The following is a 12,190-nucleotide window of genomic DNA, read 5'->3' as shown; positions in this document are numbered from 1 at the left end:
TTATGGTGGTTGAAGAGGAACGTTCGCAGCTCTGTTTGCATCAGGTTAGCTAATGCTGCAGTTACTTTTAGTAGTAATAGCTGTAACTGGAAATGACCGAAAAACTTAAACAATAAAATTTAAAAAAATGAATGAAAAAAGTAAGTAATTACAAAAAATATACAAAACAATAGCCTTCTTACAAGAACTAAGCTATAAACTCACAGTATTCAGTTCTGTTGAGCAATGCCGAAGCATTGGAAGGATATTTTTTAACAATGTCGACAGTTCTGAACTTGGTTATCAAACACCAAAATATTTATTGCCATTTGAATCAGTGTTTATAAGAAGTAACGCATTATCGAAGTAGTTTATTCAAAGAAAAACATTAAAAATAAGATTGAGAAAATCAGATAAAAATTTTTAAGTCACTATTTTCAATTTAATTTTGAATACCAGAAACCAATATATTTGACACCTTTATACTTCATAACTGAAAAAAATAAATCTTTTTCAAACTGACAACTAGATAAACACAATCACTACTGGAAAAAAAATGATAATTAAACACAAAAACGTGTCCATTCAGGGAGAAAATACAGTAATTGCCATTATTCCGTTCAGGGGAAACATTTCTGATTATAGTGGCTTCATTTATCAGCTCATGGGTACTCTTGCAATACAAGCAAAAGTTGACGGCACATTTTTGCCGAAATTGCCCTTTATTAAGTTGTTTCCCTTGTGTTTTTTATAATTATACGAACTTTGTTGTGTACTAATAAGTGCACTAATTACTAATAAACAAATACATATTTAGGATCACCATAAAATACTGATTCTTTGATTGAATGTTATCAATAGTTAAAATCTTATACTTTCGCTATTAACAAAGATCGTTATTTACTTACAATTCCTTACTATGAAGAATTTGAATTTTTTTGTTGCTCCAACGAAATCATATAGAGAAATGTTTGTGGAAAACTCGAAAGGGGCTACTCAGTCACAAATTAGAACCTTTATTTTCCTTATTAATTGTCAAAATCTTTTGGCCGGCTGTCAACAGTGGGAAAACACACAATTTTTCCATAGTTTTCTCCTATTCTGCTCTCTTCCCTTGTTTTTCTTATAATTACTTTATAATCCCAAATCTCCATGGGACAATGTTCCCCTGCCGGTGCCCAGGCAGCTATAATTTATAGAATGTTCAACTCGCAGTTTAGTTCAGGAGGGTGTTTTTGGAAAGTGAGTTGTTTTTTACGTCAGTTCTCAACCAAGAAACCAGTATCATCAAGATTTTTCTAATCTAATTGAACATCAATGAAGAAAAGGAAAAAGCGGATTATCTGTAATGAGTAAAAAAGGACTAAATGATAATTGTTTATTTAACTTCTAACTATGGTTCTTATTAGAATTTTCATTTTTGCCTTTATCTCCCAAAAAGAACCAAATCAGAAAGGATTGCGAAATTGCTAATGATTGGTTTGTTTACAGTTTTTACCCCCTTTTAGTTCCTGCGTGTCATTACTGGAGTCGTTTTTTATTCTTTTTATCTACAATAGCACAAATAAGACTTCTTTTCGCTAAGTTTTTCTTCTTTTTTAAGTTTGTATTTTTTTTCCTACTGTTTAAGTTATGCAAATCTTAAGAAGAGCATATAGAGCATACTTACTTTAGAGTGCCAGAGTAAATGAGAACAGTTAGACAGTTTAATCGGCTCCAAAATTTTTGAAAGTACTTACTATTCTTTTCATGTCGTAACCTGTCTTATTTCCTGGATGTCCATCATATCGGACATTCGGTCCTAATCAAGGCCGTGATTAAGTGAACTTGAAAACATCGAGCTTCAAAATTGAAGTTAGGTTAGCCTTCTGTCTTTTAATTCTCTAGAGACCGTCGACTGTCAAAACTTCATAAAGCACCAATTATCAAGTCTTGTGAAAGGTTTTGATAGATAGCTTCCTTTGGCGAGATGCCTCAGCTCAGAAATAGCAATATATTTGGCTGTGTCTTATAAAGCTTGGTCACCGACGGGAGAAGAGAAAATGAGCAAAAGAGCACTATCATTCTGAAGCACAAAATGCCCGTGTATATGAAACTGTGACGGCATGCATAGGGTGCATTTTAAAATTTATTGTTTTGTCCACTATTTTTCCTAGGGATAGGCTATTTAAAATACCTCAGTTGACTAATTGGAAACTTAGTTGAAAGCTTTCTTCGAAGATTCTTAGGAAACGAAAATTTTCTCACGAATTAAATTTAAAAAAAAATTAACAAAAAGTAAGGAGTGACATTAAAACATAAAACAAACAGAAATTGCTTAGTATATGAAAGGGACTACTTCCTCATGAACGCCTCGCTCTTTACACTAAAGGTTTTTACTGTTTTAAAATGTAGAGTTAAGAGAAAGAGTCACACTTTAGCGTAAAGAGCGGGGCGTTGAGGAGGCATCATCCCCTTTCATATACAAAGTAATTTCTGTTTGTTCTATGTATTAATGTCACTCCTTACTTTCAGTTAAATAAAATTGTTTTTTTTTTAATTTAATTCTTATCAAAACAGATACTGCGGGAAATGACTTCAACTTAGCACTGCTGGAGTACAGGAACACCCCGGTTGACGGTCTAGACTACCAATCACTACTGTTGATGAGCAGAAACCTGAGGTCAGTCGTTTCCCGCACTTAACAGCTTCTCACAACGAAAACCATTTGCCATAAACGATTTCAATGGAATCGGATAAAACAACAGTCACGCCAAAGCAAATACCACGACAGACAGGCAAAGGAACTAAAACCATTGCGAATCGGTCAACCAGTTCGAGCTCAAATTTGTGGGAAACTTTGGCAAGCCGGAATCGTTAAAAGAATAGATAAGATCCCAAGATCGTACATAATTGAGACAACCAAAGTTGGAACTTACCAACGCAACAAGCGACACATAAAAACGCTTAACCAGCATCCTCAATCACTGGACCTCGCTGTACATGAGGAGGACAGCCCCGAAACCAAAACTTCACTGGCACCTATACGTCCATCATTAATAACCCCCTTGCCACCTGTAACACCGATAGAGACCCTTCCCCAACCCATAAATCTGGAGTTTCAGGGCTCCACACACTCCTTCCAGCACCAAGCACCATACGCTCAACCTAAGAAAAACCCCAAATCTCCCCATACGTAACCCGTAGTGGCCGGCCTGTGAAGTCGATACAGAGATTTGAGATGTAAGAAATTCCCTGAACTATGTATATTAAGTTACAAATAAGTTGTGAATAAGTGGTGAACTTATAAGTGTAGTGCCATATGGAAGAACCTTAATTAGTTAGTTTAATGTAAAAATTGGAACTCATATAGAAGAACTTTTGTTTAGTTTGTTTAATTTATATGGTCAAATTTTATGGAAGTTTTGTACCAGTTATCTAGTTTGGAAAAGAGGAAGGATATAAGATTCTAACTCACTTTTCTATTCTAGGTCACCTTGGTTTCTGGTGCTAATTCAAATAAAAGACCATAATTTTTACACTTATTAACAATTATTAGCATTTGCTGATAAATTGTCTAAACATTCATTTATTTATCTGCTAAGAAGACTAGAAACAGGCGCCCCACCCGGCGTCCAGAAGCCATCTCGATGGCTTCAAAGCCATCTCGATTCATGCAGTCCACATCCAAATAATGCAATCACGGCTAACGAGTTTCTTTTTAAATTCCGTCACCTTTTCGCTTTCCATATAAGAGGATGACTCTTGAATATCTGTTGTCATTGTTGGGTTTTTTATTTTCTTATTTTCGCTGTTTATTACTTTGTTGTTTGTTATCAAGGAATTTATTTCTTTCTTTAGTGTATTAATACCACTGATGAAGCTTGGTTGTTTTTTCTATTCAGTCAATCTTTTTGATTTTCATGCAAGATCTTGATTTTTTCGCCATTGTTTTAACTTTTCATTTCCTGTTTTTCGATATTGGTTGTTTTACTATCAAGGGTTTTACTCTCATAATATACACTTAGCGCTGAATATGGCTGAGCCCAATTGGCCTCGTTTTTTTCACTAACTGAAAACGTCACCCCTTCCCCTCGTTTTGACCGAAATAATGGTTTTTACCGTTATTGCCAAACTTGTCAAATTGCCTAGTCACTCCGTCGCTCCTCAAGTTGCTCAATACCTCTAATTTGACCAAGGGCATAGCAAGAGGTTATTGTTTAACTTATAACACAAGTCTGAACCATTTTTATTTTGCCCTTTCACTTAATTCCATTTTGTTAAATCTAAACTATAAAGAAATATATTTATTACTGAAAACCAAAGTAAATCATAACAAAAAGTCAACATCACTCCTACTTTAACGTTCGGCAGGACTGACCATTTACTCGGAAAACTGAAGGGATTAAAAAAAAAGGTAAAAACTAAACTCTACTTAAAAAATAAAATCAACAAGGGATATATAACAAGGGATAAAATCAAATGAATATCTCTGGCTGTTTTTCTGGGGGTGAATGTAAACAAAAATCTTCACACACACTTTACATGCTTTCACACACTTTAGTGTAGTTTTCAGTTGATTTACTTGTTAAGTAATACATTGTTACATTTTAATTAATAATTGTTAATTAATTAATTACATCGTTAAGCAAAAAACTTCAAAAATAATGACACAAATATGTATTATCAAGTGATAAGTGATTATCAAGGTTTCTGTGCGCAAAAAATTTGTTTACATGTGGTTTTGTTACTTTTATGTGGCTCAGAAAAAAATTCGGATGAGGGGGAGGGGGCAGACTGGGTACCCCTCCACCAGGCTACGGTTCTGACCTCCAGTAAATTATATGCTATCTATGCTAAAAAAAATATCACAAGCAAATTTTCTGAAGTATATTGAGAAAGAAAGGGATGAAACAGCAATCATCCAGAAAACCTGCAGTATTGAAAAGAGCACCCAAACTCTGTATAAGCACACAAACTAGAAAAGTATCAATCCTTCAAGCCACTTTTCTGGGAAGTGAGACCTCAAGATACCCAAAAAAGAAGATATTTCAGCAGGACAGGGGCTCTACCCCTCCTCCTCTTCCCAGTATACGTTCCTTATCACATATAATTTTTCAACAGTATTTAAAAACGGAAGCTAAGACCAGGGTTCTTTAATGGGTGGGTGGGTGGTGCTGCCGCGGTTGCCATGGCTGCGGAGGGGGGTGGTCCTAGCCTTTTTATTTGTATTTGAATCGGCAGGGGGGACACCATAATTTATATATCTAGGGGGCTAGAGGGAGCAAGCACCTGGGGCGCGACAAAAAAGCTCAAATTGCAATATTTCTGTGCAATAATTGTAATATTTACGGTATTGATGGTGCGACAGGGGGCAGCAAAGTCTCCATTTACTCCCCCTGAGAGGACATGTGACTCTGGTTATGATTGTCCTGTCTTTTGGAAGAACAAAACATTCAACTTATCTTTTTCTTTCATAGCAATTGCCTTATAAGGTTTGCATTTATTGTAAAACACACGATCACTCAAGTAAGAAATGTCCGTAAAATATTCACTCTATGTAGTTTTGCTCTCACTCGTTGCTAAGATGTAATAGCAAAAACAAACGCATTTTTGCATAAAGACTCAGACAATATTGAATGAAAAATAATCAAAAATAAAGCAAAAAATGGTAAATTTCTTTTAAAACTTTGAGAAGCCAAAAACAATCTTGGAGTGTAAAACTAATCTAGTTTTAGTTACTCGACTGCCCGGAAAAACGAGTTCTATATAAAGTTGTATAAAACTACATAAAGTTGAAAATTTCACAAGAACGGTCATTACAAAACATGAGAATCCGATAAGTCTTCCTTCCTTAGAAGTACACAGGACTAGGGTATACATTTGCAAGATATCAGGGATCAAATGACCAATGTTGCAGTTTTTGTTAATACCAAGTTTTTCAGGGTATTAAAAAGAAGATACAAATTAATAAGTTGGGAATTCAAGCGTGTTTAAAACAAAACTATTTAACAAAACGTGTTTAAAACTAAATATGAAAGCTAATAACATATTATAGCCTAGTTCATCTTTAGTCATCTTTTTTCTTAAATATACTATATAGCCTTTCATTACTCTCTATAGCCAAGTCATCTTTATTCTTTCCGACCACATGGCCCGATACATTTGTTGAATTCTTTTAGTTCTAAGAAAATATAATATGGAACGGTTTTGAAAGAGTATAAAAATGTAGGAAGCAAAAAAAAGAATTTTATGAGATTCAGCTCGTTTCTAGGATAACAAGACGAGGCGAAACGACATATTCAGGTATTTTGGAAAAAATTTTGATAGTTTTGCGATGTTTAATATATTACTGGTTTAAATTTTAGTCTCACATTTGAACAAGTTTTGTGAGATTTTTTGGCTTTCCAAAATTATTCAAAAAAAGAAAAGAAAACGATTACAGTGGCTTATTAATTACAACAACACCAGCATAGCTCCGTCCATTAGCCATATGCGCAGTAAGTAGGGTCCACGTGTCCAAAGCAGGATCGTATACTTCAACGGAAGAAAGATTTGACGAGCCATCATATCTGCCAACGACATATAACAGACCGTCATGCGCAATAACTCCTACAAGAAATTGTGATGGATAAAAAATTATAACAGAAAATCTAAACAGGTCACTAAACCTTCTTATTTAAAAATATGTTTCCTGCTGTAGGTAGTCATGACGAGCAGCACCAGGACCTCTAAATTATACCAAAAACTGGCAATTGTACGGCATTGGCAGCGTTGGGAGTAATATGGGTCGTTGAGACACCAGAAATTACGAGAACCTGACGAAATGTATGAAAAGCGGAAGGATCGATATGTCGAGGAGAGGGTTAAATATGAAAATATTATATTGCATCTGGATGCTACCATCTTTAATGTATTAATTGATGAAGTTCAAAATTTTAAATTATTTTTTAGTCAAATTTACTTTGTAGTATTATTTTCAGCATAATAGGGTACGTTGTAACTACAATACGTAGATGCTTGTTTTTTTTTCACAAAGCAGTGCATAAAGCAGTTTGTTCATTGGCTCATATATAAAAAAAATCATCAAATAAATAAATAAATTCCAATAGAAGAAAAAACAAATAAAGAAATGAATGAATGAATGAACTTTATTACCCTTAAAGTATAAAAAACACAAAGTATGGAGTAATACAAATAAACAAAAACAAAAACGATGAACAGCGAAGAATAAAAAAATTTAACCTAACAAAAGACAACATCGACTAATTAACCAGTATCAATATGGAAAAAATATGGCTGCAGAGGGTCATAAACGTGAATGAAGTTGATAGTCTTTTTACATAAATCATCAGTGGAAGACCGAATCCGAGAAGGCCATCAATTAAACCAAATCGAGCAATTATTTTTTTGTTTCGGTGCCATCTAGTAAGCCGGAAGAGGAATTTGTAATATCTGAAACAAGTCGTACGTAGAGTATGTCGATCTTTCTTACGAAACAGATGAGCCATGCCTGATAAAAACAAAAGCAGAGAGGCGCAATAAGCGTTATAAATCATGCACAAACCGTTGCGGTTGTAACGGCTTTTGTTTGGGGATATTTTTCCGTAAACGACGCGTAGGTTTTTTAAGGCTTGATTCACTAGGGATGAACATGTAGTGGAAAGGGTTGGGCCGAAACACAGACCAAACCAACTAACTAAAAAAGAACATGGTAGAACTGCAGTCCCATTAACGAATGGAGCGACCGCATAAGGGCTATTAAAACAAATAAACTCGCATTTAGACGCATTAACTGACAGTCCAATCTTAGATAGTTCATTGGTTAATATAGTAAAATTAGAAAGCAATCCACGGTGAGTCCAGGCAACAAGATGAACGTCATCTGCATATGCAATAGAAGACAAACCAATATTACCGTAAAGAACAGAACTTCTAAGGGGACGCAGGCACGATGCAAGCACGCATTTAAATATACTAGGAGACAATACGGCAGCTTGCCGAACTCCCTTATTAATTTTTACCGGGTCAGATATTTGGCTATTCCAGGTAACTTGAATTTTATACTTTCAATACGAAGAAGACAATAAACTTAGTACGGAAGGATTAACACCTGAAGACGCAAGGGAAAATAGAGCCTGAGAGTGCACAATATTGTCAGAAGCTCCAAAAATATCAACAGTAAGACAGTATAAAGACATTTTAGCTTTTACGGCATCTTTCATGAGTCGGCTTAAAACATGATGTGCATGGGAGCAACCGAAACTTTTCCGAAAACCAAATTGAAAAGGCGTAAAATCACAATGAGACTCAATTTCTGGTAGTAACAAATGTTCAAGCAACTTACTTAAGAAACACGATACTGTAATGGGACGATAATTCGCACATGGCGTGGGGTCCTTGCCTCGCTTTTGAATAGACAATACACGGCCACAAAGGAAACTATCAGGAACAAACAACTGTGCTAAGCAAGACTGGAAAAATATTTGTAGATGGTTAAGTAGAGCAGGACAATCATAAGCAATAAATCGGGAAGAAAGGCCGTCACCATCAAGGCTATTTGAACGCTTAATTTTTCTTAAAGCCCGGCGAATTTAAGATATTGTTACAGGCTGGACACGAGCCTGCAGGAGACGGTATGGTAAAAGCGGTTTAAGCAACATAATAAAAAGACTGAAGAAATCTATTAAATACACTGAACACACGCTTATAATGATCAACAAAATTAGCTAGGTGGAGACAAGATAGGGTAGATGGGGAACATTTCTCACTATTAATAACCTTATTCCAGTAGGTCTGATCGGTGGGCCTGGCCATACCTTCAAGCGTGCCCTCTTCAAACTGCCCTTATATTCAAGTTCACACTTTTGTTTCACAGAGAAAACAGCTCCGGAAGATGGTCGGTCACATGATATCCACATACGTAACCAAAATTTGGCTTTTTGCTTAGCACGTTTTACTTCAGGATCAACGTTCCAATTGGGCTTTCTTGTACCAATCCTAACTTTATCCACAGGCACTTCAGCTTTGGAAGCTGATTTAAGCCAATGGACGATTTGACAATAATAGAAATTTAGGTCAACTGTACTTGAAGGCGAGGAAACTGACGTTTGCAGCAGGTGATAAGGCACTTTTATGGTCGACAGTAAAGCAGCTAGCGTATCAAGGTATAATGGGATATTAGCACGATCCCAATTCAACTTCGTATGCCACTTCGGCTGAGCCGAAAGTGTTTTGCCAGATAGCTCACAGGACATATTACAGCTAAGAATAAGGTGATCGTCATCAATCTTCTCTTCGTCCACCCTGACAATTGATGATATTAAGCTGGAACTGGAAGAGATCACGTGATCCAGGTTCGATTTTGAACAGCCTTTGTTATGAATAAACGTGAATGGGAGGCTCTTAACTGCGACGTGATATATGCTAGGAAGTGATTCTAGCAAGAGGATTGATCTATCGGAGGTAACAAGAATGTCACAGTTAAGGTCACCAGCTAAAACCCAATTTAGCTCTTTCAAACGTAGGCTTTCGAGTAGAGACTTTAAAATGGAGCAACATTTAGCGAAAGATGTGAACGATGCTACAGAACGTCGATCGCAAGGTAAGTAAACGTTTCTAAAGGTGGTACTGTCACATTGAATCGCTAAGATGTTATCATCACAATGAATCACAGAGGGCTTTGATGGGGAACGGAAAAAAATTGCTAGGCCACCGGAAGGGCGGCCTCTAGTTTTCTTGGCCTCTTGAGAAAAAAAAAATGGTGGAGAGAAGATCGCTTCAGGCTAGAAACGTTTGATTTGATCAAAAGATGTTCTTGCAAGAACACTATGTCATGGACTAATAATTCATTAATTAACAAGTCTTTGTCTTTTGTGCCGTTAATATTAAGAGAAGCAAAACTTAAAATAGTGGCTTGGTTTATTCTGGAGCAGAGTTCAGAGCGCGTGTTATCACTGGGCAATTCATACTATAGGAAATATGAGATTCGCCGCAGTTGGCACATTTCGGAGCCTCTAAGCAACGATTGTCTTTAGTATTGGAATTGCATCCAGAAGATTTAGAGCACTTCATCTCATTCGGGGCATATGGGCAGTGAGCTAACGAATGATGGATACTTTGGTATCTAAGACACCGTCTGGGCAATTCTTTGTATTCCGATATTTTAAAAAACTCGTAACCCAATCTCAGACCTGTAGCGATGGCAGATTTTTTTGCAGCGGAATCAAGGAACTCTAAACGGAATGTATGAGAAGAGCCGATCTGGCTGGCCTCAACAAGACCAGGAATAACGAAGATGAGTATATTGCTAGAAACACTATCGGGAAGTCCCCTAATTACTCCAAGAGGTTTGCGATCAATCACTTTAGCAAGAATATTTGGATAGCTCGCAACAGCAGATGTGGCAAGAGAATTGGCGGAAACTCTATCCCACGTAACAACAACCCATCTTTTTCTTACCGGATCGGACTTTACCGACACAATACCGTCATGTCCGGCGAAAGAATCAAGCTTTTCCTTGCGAGAAACGGGGTCTCTTAGTTCTGGAGGTGGATATTTAAGAACAACGGCGTACGAGGGTTTGTGATTGGTACCCTTACTATCTAAGGCCAAAGAAATATTAATAGACGTTGTTGAACTATTGAGGTGAGCAAGCGATTTTATCTGATCAAGGCACTGGTTGACTTTGGCGGTAAGGATAGAATAAGCTGACGCCAGAATGCTAGGGACTTCAGAGGGGGATTTGATTACAAACTCTGGAATATCAATATTTTCTGCAGAGCAGCGAGAAAGAGTAGCAATAATGTCCGACAATGAACTATTCTTAGCACTGGGTCCCAAACGACGAGGCATAGGCTAATCTGGGAAGCAATTGCTATATAAAAGTTTCTTAGCTCAAAGAACATCTTCATACGGGAAAAAATCACTAGCGTATTTCACAATTGACTGATGGTCCAACCCCTCATCGAGATTGTGCTGAGCAAAATTCAAAAGTGGGCTATAATAAAGCGTACTGGTATTCCAATTGTCCATGATAAGCAAATTTCAGTCACGGCTCGGCATCAGTCCAAAAACAATTAAGTGAAAAAGGTATATCCACAGAGAAGTTTTCAATAAGCACAATTATGAAATGATCCACACTGGCTAAATGAATGCAATGAGAATAAATAATAACTTATCTTTGAGTGGGGCTAGTAATCCAGTGATTTGCAAGTAATCCGAATATTTCAATGCACGACTCAGATGATAGTAGTGCTGAATACTAACTCACAGCCACAATCCACAAATAATCCTTAAGCCGTAATCATATACAAGTTTATAAATTTATCTAGCAAGTTTCAATTACAAGTTCAAAAGTATTTCACTCGTTATTTATTCCAAACAGGTACAGAGTTAATCCGGCTTCTTAAGGTTAATCCGGATTTTAAGGCTCAGTTTTGGATTTTTAAATTCGGTTTTGCAAAAAAAAAGAAAAAACAGGAAAAGGAAAGTCATTTGACTGAATCTGAGAACATCAATTCTTATTCATTATCTGTGTTTTCAACTTTGAACTACACGCAAGATATATTACTATAAACTCTGAATTGCCAATTGATGAAGTTTGACCAATCCATATAATTTTTTTAGCCAATTCATTTCGATTCAAGGCTTAATAAATAATTTTCAATAAAACCCAGAAACTTAAAGCACAAAATTTTAAGTTAAATTTTTATTTCAAAATAATTTACTATAATCATGGACATTTCACTTAGTCCATCCTTAGCATCCTTAGTTAAAAACCTAAATCAAAATTGATCACCTCATCAATCTTTTCGTTACCCAACGTCACCTTTTCATCTTCACTAATTCCTAGCCTTAGTGACTTAGTCTTCTTAACATCAATTGTTAAACCTATTCTAGCATCCTGAACCCTCAAAACCTTTAAAAGTTCATTCATTTTGGTCACACTTTCATCAAGAATGCTTAAATCATTAGCATAATCTAAGTCCACAAATGTTTTCCCTTCCCATTTGATTCCATGTTCAACCATTGCCTTTCCCATGCTCCTTAAGATAAAGTCCATCAAAACGATCAACTTTAAGGGGGATAGAACACAACCCTGCTTAACTTCTAATCTAATACAAACCAGCTGCTAACCACATTTCCTACCTTAACCGTAGTAGTGTTATTCTCGTATGTAGAACTTATCACTTTAATGTATTTGTCGGGTATACCATGCAATGATAAGACC

At 36.2% G+C, this 12,190-nt stretch overlaps 1 protein-coding gene and 1 pseudogene across 1 annotated transcript in view; one reads left to right on the top strand and one right to left on the bottom strand.

Moving 5' to 3' along the window:
• LOC136032377 (follistatin-related protein 1-like) overlaps window positions 1-5,068 on the top strand; it is a 41,378-nt gene extending 36,310 nt beyond the window's left edge. The window contains exon 4 of the mRNA XM_065712698.1: window positions 3,450-5,068. The gene's annotated coding sequence lies outside the window, so the exon portion shown is untranslated. The remainder of the gene's footprint in view (window positions 1-3,449) is intronic.
• A 1,077-nt stretch (window positions 5,069-6,145) lies between these two features.
• LOC136032351 (kelch-like protein 3) overlaps window positions 6,146-12,190 on the bottom strand; it is a 28,197-nt pseudogene continuing 22,152 nt past the window's right edge.

The sequence above is a fragment of the Artemia franciscana genome, chromosome 10, assembly GCF_032884065.1.
Source record: "Artemia franciscana chromosome 10, ASM3288406v1, whole genome shotgun sequence".
Lineage (NCBI taxonomy): Eukaryota > Metazoa > Arthropoda > Branchiopoda > Anostraca > Artemiidae > Artemia > Artemia franciscana.
The sequence above is the reverse complement of the archived record's forward strand: the minus strand, read 5'-3'. Positions and strand labels throughout refer to the sequence as shown.